General features: G+C 43.8%; 1 protein-coding gene across 2 annotated transcripts in view; it reads left to right on the forward strand.

The window, feature by feature from the left end:
- LOC116574510 (ral guanine nucleotide dissociation stimulator-like) overlaps positions 1-16,104 on the forward strand; it is a 492,075-nt gene that overhangs the window by 109,780 nt on the left and 366,191 nt on the right. The window lies entirely within an intron of this gene.

Below are 16,104 nucleotides of genomic sequence, written 5' to 3' on the forward strand. Positions count from 1 at the left end.
CCTGTGTAGCATTTAGGGTAAGGTGCAAGAACTGTGCCTCTCTTGTAGGAGGAGGTATCCCAGCATGCTCCAGACCACTGGACCCCTATGAACCCCATCAATATAGCAGCCCTGGACTTCCGGGGAGTTATCTCCCAACTCCTTGGCAGGCTCGTGTCTCACCAGTGTGCCTAAGATGCGTGTCCCCTCCTGCTACCCGGATCCAGTTAACATAATGCCATACACGTAATGGACCAGTGTGATGTTTTGCAGAATAGCAAGACAAACAAGTCCCTCCAGATCATATTACGACAGCAGAATTTGATTTAGCCCTGAGGCAAGACAGTTAAGATACAGTGCTGTCCCTGACACGGGAAGGCTCACCACTTTTAATTATTTTTTGCTGATCGAGAAGGGGAGTAGTGAAAGCATTTTCTAGGTCATTAGCTGCATACCAGGTGCCAGAAAAGTGTTGCCTTTGGAACAGCCAACCCACAGCAACCCTGTGGAGAGAAAGCCAGGATAATAAATATGCCAACCACTCTCCAGTCTCCTGCTAGTGCCTCCTGAGCCAAATCCCACTGAAAGCCAACCCGGCGGGTCAGCCTGTAGGATGCGAGGCAGAGAGGAGAAGGTGGCGATGGGGTCTGCAGATGCAGATGGCAACCACCTCCCCATACTGGTATGTGGTACAGTACAGTTCATTGGTACGTGCCCACCATACCAGTACCTTTGTATATGAATGAATGAATGAACCATGATTCAATGTTAAAGGAGGGTTCTTTCTCAGACATAGAATTTAAAGAGGTCACTGAGCAGGAAGCTCTCTGGATCACATTGATTAAAGTTATAATGCCAGGACGTGGTGTACTTTCTGACTTTTTAACATATAGTGGAGACAGATCGTATACACTAGTCACTGCAAGATTCGAGGGTTGACAAAGTCTGGGGTCCTGTGCGGATTCATCGTAGTTTCAGTAGTTTTCTTAATAATATCAAGTTTTATCAAAACCCGGTCCTCCCCATTGCCGCTCAGGCTGGGACACATTCTTCCTTTTAGAGATTATCAGGAAGTACAGGGGATGAAAAAGATATTGGCATTTGTGGATGAACCTTGAAGGTATTATGCTGAGCGAAATAAGCCAGTCACAAAAAGACAAATGCAACGCGCAGTTCCGATGAGATGAGGTCCCTGGAGCCATCAGTCACATAGAGGCAGAAGTTAGACTAGTGGTTGCCAGGGCTGGAAGGAGGGGGAGTGGGGAGTTGTTGTGAAAAGGGTAGAAAGTTTCAGTTTTGCAAGATGGGAAGAGTTCTGCAGGTGGATGGTGTTAGTAGCTGGACCACTGTGTGACTGTCCTTAATGCCCATGAGCTGTTATACTCAAGAATGGTCAAGATGGTAAATTTTGGGGCGCCTGGGTGGCTCAGTGGGTTAAGTCTCTGCCTTTGGGTCAGGTCATCATCTCAGGGTCCTGGGATCAAGCCCCCCATCGGGCTCTCTGCTCAGCAGGGAGCCTGCTTCCCCCTCTCTCTCTCTGCCTGCCTTTCTGCCCACTTGTGATCTCTCTGTCAAATAAATAAATAAAATCTTTAAAAAAAAAAGAAAGATAGTGAATTTCATGTTATGGGTGTTTTACCACAATTTTTAAAGTTGAAAAAGCAAAAAAAAAAAAAAAGAAATTGGCACCTAATGCAGAAAAGCATGTAGATTTTAGAGATGTCCTAACTGATTCAAATCCCAGCATTACCACTTCTTAGCTGCGTGATTCGGGCAAGTTACTTAACCTCTCGGATCCTCAATTTCCTTACTTCTAAACTGGTATCGATAATGTTTATGTCACCAGATTACTGAGAGAATTAGGGGGATACTGTGTACAAACAAGCATCTCCAGCAGAAGCCATTTATAGATGCTGATGGCTTTGCCATAATACTTGCTCTTTCTTCAGATCTCAGCTGAGACACCCTTTCCCCCCTCCAGGCCTTTTCTTACCCACAAATCTGGACTGGTGTGATGTTCTGCAGACTGCAATGCTGACTGTGTGCAGGCCGGAATTGTCTGTTTAACTCTAATTGCTTATTTACTGCTCAAGAACATAAACTCCATGCGAGAAGGGACAGTGTCTGTTTTCTTCTCAGTTGTATCCCCAGAGCTGAGCAGATCCCACCAAAATGGGAAATGATATAGAAAAGCAGTGGAATGACAATGGGAGCCTTGAATATAAGAAAGCACCATCCACAGACAAGACATTTTGAAAAGTTTATAGAGGATAGAAAGTAGATGGGATCGTAGCAGGATAAAATGGTAACCCTAGGCCACCACAGAAGTAGTGGCTGTTTCTCCTGGCAGAATTCTGGAGAAATTCCAAGACATGGAGACAGCAGGTTGGGAGGAAAGAGGTGGTGGATAGAAAGACCATGTATAGAATGGCTCAGCCACTCAATCCCTGCCCTCCATTAAATGTCTGGAGCAACATCATTTGCCCCAGGTACAGCCCTATGCACCCCTCCTCCAGCAAAGTAAAAGCTATGAGGGTGAGGGAGGGGGGAGGAGCTGTAGATGGAGGCAGAGCAGGTGCTGAGAGACCCAGGGCCCCCACAAAAAGCCACAGGTAGGAGACACCCCTCTCAGACTCTCCAAGGCAATTCTTCTTTATTCTGGCAATTTTGAGAATCCTGCCTGTGGGAAGGACACTCCCATTTACCCAGAGTCCTCCTGCTTGCCTCTTGTGCTAATGGGGGTGTGGAGGATGGGAATGGGGTAAAGGAGAAGGCTTTTGGGTAAACAGGCCTGCCTATCTGCAAAGGCAGCTCAGGTGAGTCAACCGGAAAAGTCAATATATCCCATCATCCATCGTCCGTGTCAATCAAAATCACGAGGCATTTAGAAGCAATTCATGCTGTGAAAGACCAATTTGCACAAACAGAACACATCGTTTCAAAGAGTGGGAGACAGATAATGGCAAGAAATAGAACTTGAAAACACTTTCTAATCCAAGCTCCAAAGACATACTATCTATTGAAGAAAAGAATAGAAACAGATGGCCATGAAAAAAGAACACTCAGAAAGTGAAAAACTCTCAAAAATTAAAAGCATGATTACTAACATGGAAACTCTGAATAAAAGAACTGAATGAAGCAAACGGCCAAAGAGTGACCTGGAAGGGCGCCTAGGTGTCTCAGTGGGTTAAGTCTCTGCTCAAGTCGTGATTCCAGGGTCCTGGGTCCGAGCCCACATCGGGCTCTCTGCTCAGCGGGGAGCCTACTTCCCCACATCTCTATCTGCCTGTCTCTCTGCCTACTTGTGATCTCTCTCTCTTTCTGTCAAATAAATACATAAAATCTTAAAAAAAAAAAAAAAAGACCCGGAAGAGATTGACAGAGGGGGTTCCAGAATATGGAGCAGCAACGAGGGAAGGTTAAGAAACGTGGATCTAGGGGTGCCTGGGTGGCTCATTGGGTTAAGCCGCTGCCTTCGGCTCAGGTCATGATCTCAGGGTCCTGGGATTGAGTCCCGCATGGGGCTCTCTGCTCGGCGGGGAGCCTGCTTCTCTCTCTCTATCTCTCTCTCTCTCTGCGCCAGCCTCTCTACTTACCTGTGATCTCTCTCTGTCAAATAAATAAATAAAATCTTTAAAAAAAAAAAAAAAAAAAGAAAGAAACGTGGATCTAACGTCTCTCCGTGAAGAGCCCCAGGTGGAGAGATTAGTGAATGAAGAGCAAGTATTTAAGGAAACAGCAGCATGTAATTCTCCAGAAGTGAAGAAATCCAAGTGTTTGGATTAAAAAAACTTCTTGCCCACCTCCCATTCTGGTGAAGGCAGAGGGCGGTCTGTATCAACATTTAGATGTGTTCAGAGGAAAGAAAAATATTAATGTTTTGCAGAAAGGAAAGAAAATAAGTATCTCAGGTGGAAATGAAGAATACGTCGGCCCCAGATTTATCTGAAGAAATGTTGCCTGCTAGAAGACAGTGAAACAATGTCTTGGAGTTTTTAAGGAAAAATTATTTCAACAAGAATCCTATATCCGTGCATGGAGCACTGGGTGTGGTGAAAAAATAATGAATACTGTTTTTCTGAAAATAAATAAATTAATTAAAAAAAAAAAGAATCCTATATCTGGTCAAACAAGTAAGGTGAAGATAAACTAAAAATGGTAAGCACCCACAAAAGTTACCTCTACATACACCCTTTCTGGGGGAAAAAAATCATTGAGGATGTACTCCTCTCAAGCAGAGAAGGAATCCAAGAAGAGGGAGACGGGAGAAGCTGAGAATCAAGGGAACTAGCTCAGGAAATCATTGAAAAGAAACCTCAGGGGGTCATTTGTGCAACAGGCCTGGAAAGTTGTCAGTTCAAATTAAAGCAGGAAGTGAAAAGTCTCCATGAAGAACTTTAAGAACAAAATAGATTTCATTACACAGGCTGAATACTGAAGAACCTGCAAGTTCTTAAAGATAAAGGAAGACATTTCAACAACCACATATAAAAAAAGACACGCGCACAGGCACACACAGACAAGAAGATGAGAAACTTTGTTGCGGAAAACAAACGCTCTGTAAGAAAGTCATGACCCAAACAGGAAGCTAACTAAAGCACGACATGATTCTGAGTATATCTAGAATTCAGAAAAATCTTCTGTTTAATCGTGACCCGGGTTTAATGACATAGGGTGCTTTTCCTTTTCTGTGGATTCAGTCACATTACTTGTTTTTGTAACGAACATGAATCCAGAGCACAAAAGACTTCGTCGGAGTTCTAGAAGAGGATGAAAATGTCAGAAAGACTTGACGGGAAGGAGCGGGAGGGGAAGAGAGGCAGGAAGGCCTGTAGGTGCCTGTGTGTCTTCATGCACTGTGTGACCACCAGGAGAACCCAAAAGGGAAAGTCACCAGCCCCTGGGGAGTGGGGTTTGGAGAAGAGAAAGGGGAAAGGGGAGGAAGGGGGTTTGGTGTCCCAGCCTCCGGCTTCAGCCAGCAGTGTGACCAGGGTCTGCAGCCCCAGGTGGAACCCTAGAGAGGAGCCAGATTCTCATCCACAACTGCCTGTTTTGAGACCCAGGGCCCGGGGCCCGGTTTCCTCCTCCCCAGGCTCTTAGTGTTTTCTCTTCTGTGTCTGGCCCACCTAAGCAATTACCTGATTTCTAAGCCATGCGCTCTCTCTTCGTTCTTTCCTCCTCGCATATTTTGTTTGGCATTGCTTACTGTTTGCAGTGGGTGAAATGCTCCTTACTGTACCATCTTGACTAGCAAGCAATGGTATCTTTTTTTTTTTTTTAAAGATTATTTATTTATTTATTTGACAGAGAGAGAGATCACAGTAGACAGAGAGGCAGGCAGAGAGAGAGAGAGGGAAGCAGGTTCCCTGCTGAGCAGAGAGCCCGATGAGGGACTCGATCCTAGGACCCTGGGATCATGACCTGAGCCGAAGGCAGTGGCTTAACCCACTGAGCCACCCGGGTGCCCCCAAGCAATGGTATCTTAGCACAGAAAATTCATTCCTCTCTCCTTGTAGCGTCTGTTTCGTGATACACTGATATTGGGTAGTTACCATTCTTTGGTACCCATGCAAACCAGAACTTAACTTTCAGGTCAACGCAGCCAACCCCTGCCAGCATGTTTCTCCTCACGAGTAAGTGACTTACTTCTGCCCCCCGTTTCCCCTCCTCAGTCCTCAGTGGAGAGGAACAGCTGGCCAGCCTCCTTGTCCTCCTCCCTCTCCCCCTCTTCCTCTGCGTCAGAGTCCTTTCTGCAGCAGAGCAGCATTATGTAGTCACCTTCTCCCCATTCCTTTCTCTGACTGACTCATTCCCATTCCTGAAAGTCCATCCTATATTGTTTTGAGCTGTTAGTCATTCTGGTGGCTTTTCTTTGAAATCCTCCCAAGAGCTTTTCTTCTCTTTTAAGCCAAGGAGAGCAGAATAGGAAGGACACTCTGGTGAGCATTTCTAGGGGGACCGACAACATAATCCTTTTTATGATTTTTTGGACCGCAGCATAAAACGTAATAAAATAAACCATTGACAGTTGTGTCCCTAACAGATTAAGTAAGCAAATACGTAAATCTTGGGGTTGTCTTCATTTCCCTTGAATATTGTCATTATGTTTCTCTCTCAGAGCCATTTTGTTATCTATTAGGCTGTGGTAGGGAACCCTATTTTCCTCCCAATAGTCATTCTCTCCTTTGTTATTCCCCAGCCCCCAATTATTGGCTGGGCACAGGACCAGTCAGAGTGAAGACTACTTCTTAGCCTTCCTTGTAGCTGGATGGGACTCTGAGACCAAGTTCTGGCCAATGGAATGTTCATGGAAGTGTTGGATGCAGCTACTGGCAAATGTTTTTAGAGGATCAGGGCAGGGCCATCCACCTACCCCTCTTCTCCTTTCCACTGCTTGGACAAGATCACATGGTCAAGCTATCTTCCAGAGCCATGAGCAGATCACTAAACAGGGAGAAGCAGTTCGAGAAAAGGAATTTGGATCCAGATAACAGTGAACCCACTGACCAGTCCTGGGCTGCCTACCTCCTGGTTTATTTTATGCATGAGAGAAATTAATTTCTGTTTTCCTAAACTGCTGGTTTGAATGTATGTATGTGGGAAAGGGTATTTATTTATTTCATGAAGCTAAACCTAACCCTGACGGATTCAGTAGCCTTCAGAATGTATTATATATACTTTGTTTTGTTTTGTTTTGTTTTACTTGCATAGGCTAATACAGATAGGAAATACCTAGCGGATTATGCTTTTCTTTCCTCTGTGTGTGAATAGCTCAAGTATACCAAATACTTTCTGCCAGTTATTTTTTATGCTTTGTCTCATTTAATCCTGACACAAAGCTATGATGCTACGGTTATTTTCGTTTTCAATGACAGTAAACCAAAACTCAGAAGTTAGGCAAGTATGTTCAAGGTCACACAATGGGTAAATAGCAGATCTGGGATTTGCCTCTGGACAGCCTGACCCCAGAGCCCACCTTCTTGGTATACCTTTTCAATGTGGATTCCATTCCCGAGGACGTACCAAAAGGCATTCCTAATAGCTGCCATTTACTGAGCTCCCACTCTAAGCAGGTACTGTGCTGGTACAGAAAGCAAATTCTAGAAAGGCTGAACTGAACAGGGGGGAAGCAGAGTCAGCCAAGCAGCCAGGGTCCTTAACATGTTCAGAGTATCTTTCAGCTGGGCTGCTGAGAGCAATTTTCTTCTCCTTCCGCTGATGTGTTTGGAAATTGTGAGTGATGAATTCTTTTTGAAGTTCAGTAATCTAGGACCCTTTTTTTGGTACTTTTATCTGAACTATTCTTTTACATTGCTTCATCTGGACTTTCCCTTTGTTTTATGGTGAGCATCTAGCTATCATAAAAATCTTATTCATCATATGCTTATAATAATTCTGGAAAATAGTTACTCTGAGGTACATCTTGTCTCATTGGCTCACATCCAACTCATCACACAAGAGAATATGAGATGTAGTAAAAATGGGGTAGTTTAGCAGTTATTAACCTGGAGGTATTCTATACGAGTTAAGCTCTGAATAAAGTAAAATAAAAGATTCTTTAGAGTCACTTTTACAAACAGGCGAATACTTAAATAATTATCCCCTTTTAGAATAACAACCTTTGACAAATTCAATACTCAGTATACTCAGGAAACTATCGATTATGACACATGAACACAACTTCTTACTTGTTCTCCTTACTCTGGAGCTATTCTTGAACAGGAGAAAACACTTCTCTATTTCCATATCGAACAGTTCATGAAGTGAAATTTCCATCCAAATTCAACTATTTTTCCCTGTGAAGTTCTATCATACAATTTTATGTTTATATATATATTCTTTAAGATTTTATTTATTTATTTGACAGACAGAGATCACAGGTAGGCAGAGAGGCAGGCAGAGAGAGAGGAGGAAGCAGGCTCCCTGCTGAGCAGAAAGCCTGATGCGGGGCTCGATCCCAGGACCCGGGGACCATGACCTGAGCCGAAGGGAGAGGCTTTAACCCACTGAGCCAGCCAGACACGCCTATATATAATTTTTTAAAAAGGTTTCAGCTCTATTTTATTGGTTCAGACAAGAAAAGATGATGCTCCTTTGCTATACATGATTCTCGAATATCAATCTCATCATTTTAATTGAGTTTTATAACTTTGAACCAATATTGCAAACTGGATTCTCCAAACCATTCTTTTTGTGTTGATGCACCATAATGACACAGATAACGCCAGTTGCAAGATCAAGATGTGAGAACTACTTTTCATAGAAAAATTGGTTATTGAAATCATAGGGCAGTGTACTAGCCAACTAGCCTTGAATATAGAAGCGAAACAGGTTCTGTAGTACCGTGTGGTACTGGGTTTTTTTTTTTTTTTTTTTTAAGGTTATTCTCTGGGCTGGGACCCAGTTTGCAGCAACTTGGTAAAACACACCAAGAAGGTAGAAATCGTTGATAAATATGGGATTCCCCTTCGCCTCTATATGATGCCTCCCTCAGGAAAATGGTCGCAAAAATCGGAAGAATCCAGCATGCCAAGTACTCCTGCTCTCTTTGTGGCAAAACGAAGATGAAGGGACAAGCTTTGGGGTTGTGGCACCATGGTTCCCACATGGAATGGTAGTCCGTGGTGCCTGGACACTCAGCACCATTCCTGCTACCACCAGCAAGTCAGCTGGCAGAAGACTGAAAGAGTTGAGGGGATGCCTGCCTGGCTCACTCAGTAGACGTGGGACTCAATCTCAGGGTTGTGAGTTCAAGCCCCACGTTGGGTGTGGAGCCGACTTAAAAAAATAGTAATAATAATTAAATACTGGAGAATTTGGAAGACCAGTAGCAGCTCCACTGTTGAAACCTGGCTAGCCTATAATAAATGTGTCGATTTATGTAACAACAACAACAACAAAAAGAAGACATGGTTAAGCATAAACACATTCTAAAAGAGACACTTCAATAGTTTCTCTCACAAAAAATAAAATGAAGTGAAATAAACTTCTGTGTAACAAAAATATGGCATTCAAAAAAAAGCAAACAAAATTTGTAGCAATAAATATTTAAGACAAAAATTCAGACAGCTTATAGAAATAACTTAAATAGCTCTAGGATACCAACGGGCAAAGACTACAGGTACATCATTCACAGAAGAGAAAAGGCAAATTGCTAATAAACAAGTTACTCTGGCAAAGAAATGCAAATTAAAGAGTACAGTGGATTTAAATATCTCCTATTAATAAATATTAAAAATAATACGCTGTTGAATAAAAGTGGTGGGAGTGGACATCCCTGCTTTGTTCCTGATCTTGGGGGGAAAGCATCTGGTCTGTCATTGTTAAGAATGGCACTAGCTGTACATTTTTCACAGATGCTGTCGATTACATTGAAAGCTCTTTTCTATTCCTAACTTCCTTTTTGTTCTCTATTTTAACAATAATGCACCATGTTGGCAACAATTGAAAAGAAAGGCATAGTATGCTTGCTCCGGGAGTGCTAAGGTCACACACTTTCTAGAGTCAAGTTAGCAATATGTATCAATTGTTTTGGGGCCATATTTTATGTCAGTACATTTACTTTGACATATCTGAGTTAAGAAAGTCATCTGATACATGCTTAAAGGTTGTTTACAAAGATGTTCATTACAAAGTTCTCCATGATACTGACAAACTGAAACTGACATAAGGTCAATATCAGGAGAATGGTTGAGATAGTAAAGTGAATAAAATGCAACTATTCAGGGCACCTGGGTGGCTCAGTGGGTTAAGCCTCTGCCTTCGGCTCAGGTTTGTAGATCCATTTTTATTTCAATATGTGAATGGTAGCAGTTTCTGTGGGTATGTTTTTCTACAGATTTGATATTATGGTCACTAAAAATACTATTGATGCAAAAGTTAGGGAGCAGCAATGGTCAAAGAAAATTTTACTTATTTTATTTTATTTTTTTAAATATTTTATTTATTTGACGGAGAGAGACACAGTGAGAGAGGTAACACAAGCAGGGGGAGTGGGAGAGGGAGAAGCAGGCTTCCCACCAAGCAGGGAGCCCGATGCAGGGCTCGATCCCAGGACTCTGGGATCGTGACCTGAGCCAAAGGCAGATGCTTAATGACTGAGGCACCCAGGTGCCCCCAAAGAAAGGTTTTTTTGTTTGTTTGTTTTTAAGATTTTATTTATTTATTTGACAGAGATCACAAGTAGGCAGAGAGGCAGGCAGATAGGGAGAGAGGTGGAAGCAGGCTCCCTGCTGAGCAGAGAGCCCAATGCAGGGCCCAATCCCAGGACCCTGGGATCACGACCTGAGCTGAAAGCAGAGGCTTTAACACACTGAGCCTCCCAGGTGCCCCAGAAAGTTTTAATGACAAGGTTGAAAAATCCTGACCGTGAACAAATATGAAAAAACAGGCTCTCGTGTCATGCGTGCCATGGAAGCCATTCATCCAAGCCTCTACCATCACCTTATGACTTATACTCAGATGAGGTTCTCTGGAACATACTGTCCCAGAGATAGCCTGACAGGAGTGAAAGAAGACGTTACCAGAGGCAGCTGTGGCCTAGGAGTGAATTATTCCCCCAACCCTACCCCAAATGGACACCGTGTGGTTGGCATCTATTCTTTGCTTCTTCTCTTCTGACAGAATGCCCATATTGTCCAGAGTGGCCCCCATCCCTCAGATAGCCCTGAGCCTCAAGGGAAGTGACTCCCAGCCCCAGTTCCAGGAGCGAGCCTGCTTAGTCAAAGCAACCCCCCTACTTACATCCTCACCAGGGATTTGTTCAGAAATTAACTTATGTCTGTTTCCTCCACTTAAATGTAAACTTGATGAGAATGCAGATGTTCGTCTGTGTGGCCAAGAACCTAGAACGGTGCCTGGCACATAGTTCTTTTTTTTTTTTTTTTTTTAAGATTTTATTTATCTATTTGACAGAGAGAGATCACAGGCAGGCAGAGAGGCAGGCAGAGAGAAAGGAGGAAGCAGGCTCCCTGCTGAGCAGAGAGCCCGATGCGGGACTCGATCCCAGGACCCTGAGATCATGACCTGAGCCGAGGGCAGCGGCTTAACCCACTGAGCCACCCAGGCACCCCCTGGCACATAGTTCTTAATAAATGTCTCATGAATTCATTTTTGCATTCCTCTTCAGCAAATTTTAAATGAATGCCTATTACATGTCGGGGACTCTTCTGAGCCCTGGGGATGCAAAAACACACACACCTCAAGAAGTCTAGTAAGGAAGCCAGACATATAAACAATTCCCTAACAATACATCAAGGTAAACACTGTCAGGAGTTATATATATTAAAGGCTGAAGGAGCATGGAAGGACCAACTGACTTCCTCCGTAAGAGTCAGGCAAGGCTTCCCAGCCCTTCCTCCAGCTCTTGGAGCAGAACTTAGAAGATGAGAAGAAATTTTCCAGATGCAGAATTGGAGCGAATGAAGTATGACCACATAATCTGTTGATCAAACCAGGATATTCGGAGAGTGAAAGGGAGGCTATTAATAATTACACTGAATTACAGGTGTAAACAGAGACTGCTCCAGGCAAACCAAACCATGTGGTCAGTCTTGGAAGAAGGAGCAACGTGTGAGAGAGTGGAGGATGGTGGACATGCCAGGGGAAAGGCGAGCACTCCCGGTGTGTGGGGGTAAAGTGTGTGGCACAGTGAGGAGACGGGCTGCAGTTGTGGTGGGGGGTCAGGGCCCCAGAGTGAGGGACCTATTCTGGCAACCAAAGAACTTCAGCTTGGTCCTCCAGCATCGGGAGCCCTGTGGAGCTTTCTCAGCAGGAGAGTACCATGATCAGATTTCCATCTGGGGACAATGGCTCTGGCAGGCATGCAGAGAAAGAACTGGAGGGGCACAGATTAGAGAAGACAGACCAGACAGGAGGCTCATTAGGGGATGACAGGCTCCTGCTTCTTAGGCAGCATGGGAGGGTGGGTTCAGAAGGAAATACATACTCCAGGGGATGCTGAGGGAGAATTGACAGGCTGTATGGAGGGGCAGGGGGTGAGGAACAGAAGAGGTAGATGATGCTAAAGTTTCCAGACCTCATGACTGGCGGCTTCTGTTGTCCTTTCCCATGGGTAGAGACAAGTCAGAAAATGACTTCAGCTGTTTGGCAGACTGAGAGTTGACAGGGAGCAGATACAGGAAGCTGGATCTTGTAGGGACCAAGTGCCAAGCCAAGAGGTCAATCCAAGAGCTGAGTCACTATATCTAAAGGGGTCAGCACAGATGGGAAAGAAAGAGAAGAAAGAGTCAAGGTGCCTATTTGGACTAGGGAAGCCCGGGAAGGAGAAGTATTGAAGCAAGAAGGGCAGGGAAGCGGGTACCCAAGGGCAGACCCATTGAAGAACCCATAAGACACGCTCTCTATGGCTGGAGAAGTAGACTGGGAGGCAGAAGAGGTGAACATGTAAGCAAGTCAACATAATAGAAGTAATCAGTGTTTTTGGTGCCCAGAGGAGGAAGGAACTCAGCGTAAATGAACAAACTGGGGCTCCTGGGTGGCTCAGTCTGTTAAGCATTGCATTCTGCTCAGGTCGTGATCCCAGGGTCCTGAGATCGAGCTGCATGTTGGGATCCCTGCTCAGTGTGGAGCCTGCTTCTCCGTCTCTCTCCGCCCACTCCCTGCTTGTGCTCTCTCTTTCTTCCAAATAAATCAATAAAATATTTTTTAAAAAATGAACAATTGGCATCCATTTTGTCTATAAGCCCTGGGTGATTTTTTAATTATTTTTTAATATTTAATATTTTTAATTATTTTAATTATTGTTTTTTATTGGGGTAAAATTTACATGAACTTTTCTGTCTCTCTTTTTTTTTAACCATTTTAACTTTTTCTTTTTTTTTTTTTTGACACACAGAGATCACAAGTAGGCAGAGAGGCAGGCAGAGAGAGTGGGGGTGGGGGAGAAGCAGGCTCACCACTGAGCAGGGAGCCCTATGCGGGGCTCGATTCCAGGACCCTGGGATCATGACCTGAGCCGAAGGCAGAGGCCTAACCCACTGAGCCACCCAGGCGCCTCTTAACCATTTTAAATTTTTAAGTGTACAGTTTAAGTGGTACTAAGTACATCCATGTTGTTGTTGTGTTGTATTGTATTGTATTGTGTTGTGTTGTGTTGCGTTGTATGACCATCACCACTATCTATACCCAAAACTTTTTCATCATGCTTGATAGAAACTCTGTTCCCCTTAAACAATAACTGTTGCCTGCTCCTCCCAGCCCCAGGTACTTTCTGCTTCTATGAATTTGACTTGCCCAGGTACCTCAAATAGATGAAGTCAAACAGTATTTGTCTTTCTGTGGCTGGCTGACTTCACTTGGTATTATGTCTTCAAGGCTCATCCACATTGTAGCACGTGACAGGATTTCCTTTCTTTTTAGGCTGAATCATATTCCACTGTATGGATCTACCGATATAGCTTATTCATCCCTTGATGGGCACATGGGTTGTTTCTACATTTGGCTATTGCGAATTCATTACTTTTCAGGTTAAGCAATCACACACTATTTTTTTTTTTTTAAGATTTTATGTATTTATTTGAGAGAGAGAAAGAGAGAACATAAGCAGAGGGAGTGGCACCGTGCTGGATCCCAGGACCCTAGGATCATGACTTGAGCTGAGCTGAAGGCAGACTTTTAACTGACTGAGCCCCCCAAGGTGCCCTGCAATCACACACTACTCTGACTAACCGTTCTTTTTTTTTTTTTTAAGATTTTATTTATTTGTCAGAGAGAGAGAGGATGAGAGAGCAAGCACAGGCAGACAGAATGGCAGGCAGAGGCAGAGGGAGAAGCAGGCTCCCTGCTGAGCAATGAGCCCGATGTGGGACTCGATCCCAGGACGCTGGGATCATGACCTGAGCTGAAGGCAGCTGCTTAACCAACAGAGCCACCTGGGCATCCCTGACTAACCGTTCTTAATGAGGAGAGGGGAAGAGAAGGGAGGGGAGAAGAGAGGAGATACCAGGTGATCAATGGGCATTCCTTTTATCTCATTCATCCTATGACGGCCCACTGTGGTTCTGAGCACTTACACACAGTTTCTCATTTAACCCCCCAACAACATGATGAAATAGGGAACTTCTCCTTTGTATAACAATGACATTGGAGCTTAGAGGGTTAAGAGCTTTTTCAGCATCACAAACCGAACTGGTCTAGGAGAGGAGATTGAGCTGAGCATTCCTAGGACAGATGCCCTAATTCTTTCTTCTTCTTCTCCTCCTCCTGCTCCTCCTCCTCCTCCTTTTTTAAAAGTAATCTCTACACCCAACATGGGGCTCAAACTCAAAACCCCGAGATCAAGAGTCACATACTCTGCTGACTGAGCCAGCCAGGTGCCCCTGATGCTTTAATTCTTAACTTGGGGCACCTGAGTGGCTCAGTTGGTTGAGCTTCCAGCTCTTGTTTCTGGCTCAGGTCATGATCTAAGGGTGATTAGATCAAGTCCCACATGGGGCTCTGTGCTCAGCGGGGAGTCTGCTGGCAGTCTGCTTGTCTCTCTCCCTTTGTTCCTCACCACCCTCCTCCGATCCTAGGCTTATGTTCAATGTCTCTCTCTCTAAAATAAATAAATAAAATCTTAAAAAAAAAAAAAAAAAAGAACTTGCCCTTTAATTCATGTGTAAAGAGATTGTTGTCTTTCTTTACTAGGAGACTCTGAGTGACTGAAGGCAGAAGAGCCCTAAGAGGGTCCTAAGAGGGTCCTTCCTAAAGAAGGGTCAGAGTTCAAGTGTGTGCTCTGTTTAGGCAGGGAGACCAGAATTAAACCAGGGTTGCACTGATAAGATACTTTTAAAAAGAAAAATATTTTAGATGGTGTCTAGTAATTAAAAAATATTGTCACATAAGGGTGCCTGGGTGGCTCAGTCAGTTAAGAGACCTGTCTTTGGCTCAGGTCATGATCTCAGGGTCCTGGGATCGAGCCCTGCATCGGGCTCCCTGCTCAGCGGGGAGTCTGCCTCTCCCTCTCCCTCTGCTGCTCCCCTCCCTTATTCTCTTTCTCTCTCTAATAAATAAATGGATAAAATCTTTAAAAAAATTGTCACATAAATATATCATTCAAGCTTTAAAAATATTCAATCTATTTAATTTTTGAAATAGTCATACATTTGTGTGATTCAAAACCCAAAAAGTATAAAAAAATATATATGGTAAAAATTCCCACTTTCGTCTTGTCCTCCAACACACGTCCCCACTTCCTCAATCCTGGGACTATGAATTGTTTCTTGTCTATCTGACAGGAGTTTCTTTATGCTAAATATATTTTGGAATTTTTGCTTTTGTTCAGCTTGGCAAAGCTTGGCTATTTTAATAGAGTATTTTTTAGAAAGAAGAAGTGGAAGCCACGCCTTTTTCTCTCAACTGATGACAAAGCTTGAACATTTCAGGAAACCCCCAGGTGTTACACTACCCCTTACTAAATGCCCTGGGTTGGCTGATCAAGGTCAAGTGGCAAGGGGGTTTGATAGGTGCTGCGACGCATATTTGGCAGTGAAATCACAAGTTAGAGCCACACTTTTACAATACAAACTCCAAACATATGGTCAAACTCTGGTAAAGCGTACAGAAAAGCCATCCTGAGAAGTGTGTGAGGGAGAGGGCAGGATGAAAGAAGAAGCTGTCTCCACAGGGGAAAAAAAACAAAAACAACAACAACAACAACAAAAAACCCCTAAAGACACAAGAAAGAAAATCAGAGTTTTGACTGGAGAAGTAAGATGTAGGTGCTCAAGACTTTATTTAGAGTCCAAAGGGTGTTATAGTTTCATTTCTTTCCTTCCTTCCTTTCTTTCTTTTTCTTTCTTCCTTTCTTTCTTTTTCCTGAGGAACTTCCTCAGGAGAACTGAGTAAATACTGAGGTGAAAATGGGAAATTCCAACCTGAAGAGAGTCAGAGAAGCAACAGAGCCTCCTGGAGTGCTTCGGGAGCCTTCAGATCTTCTCTGTTGATTAGAGAGCTTAAAACACCTCTATGGACCAGAATTATTTTATTTTTCTTTGCTCCAGAGTTGGACCTGTGGAAAGCGCAGGTGTTTCTCGGTTTGGGTCCACAGGGTAACGAATCTTTATTCAGCACTTACTGTTCTTCTGCAGCCTTGGGAATAGAGCTCTTCAGACAGACAGATGA

This window comes from Mustela erminea, chromosome 15 (genome assembly GCF_009829155.1).
Source record: "Mustela erminea isolate mMusErm1 chromosome 15, mMusErm1.Pri, whole genome shotgun sequence".
NCBI classification, from domain to species: Eukaryota; Metazoa; Chordata; class Mammalia; order Carnivora; family Mustelidae; genus Mustela; species Mustela erminea.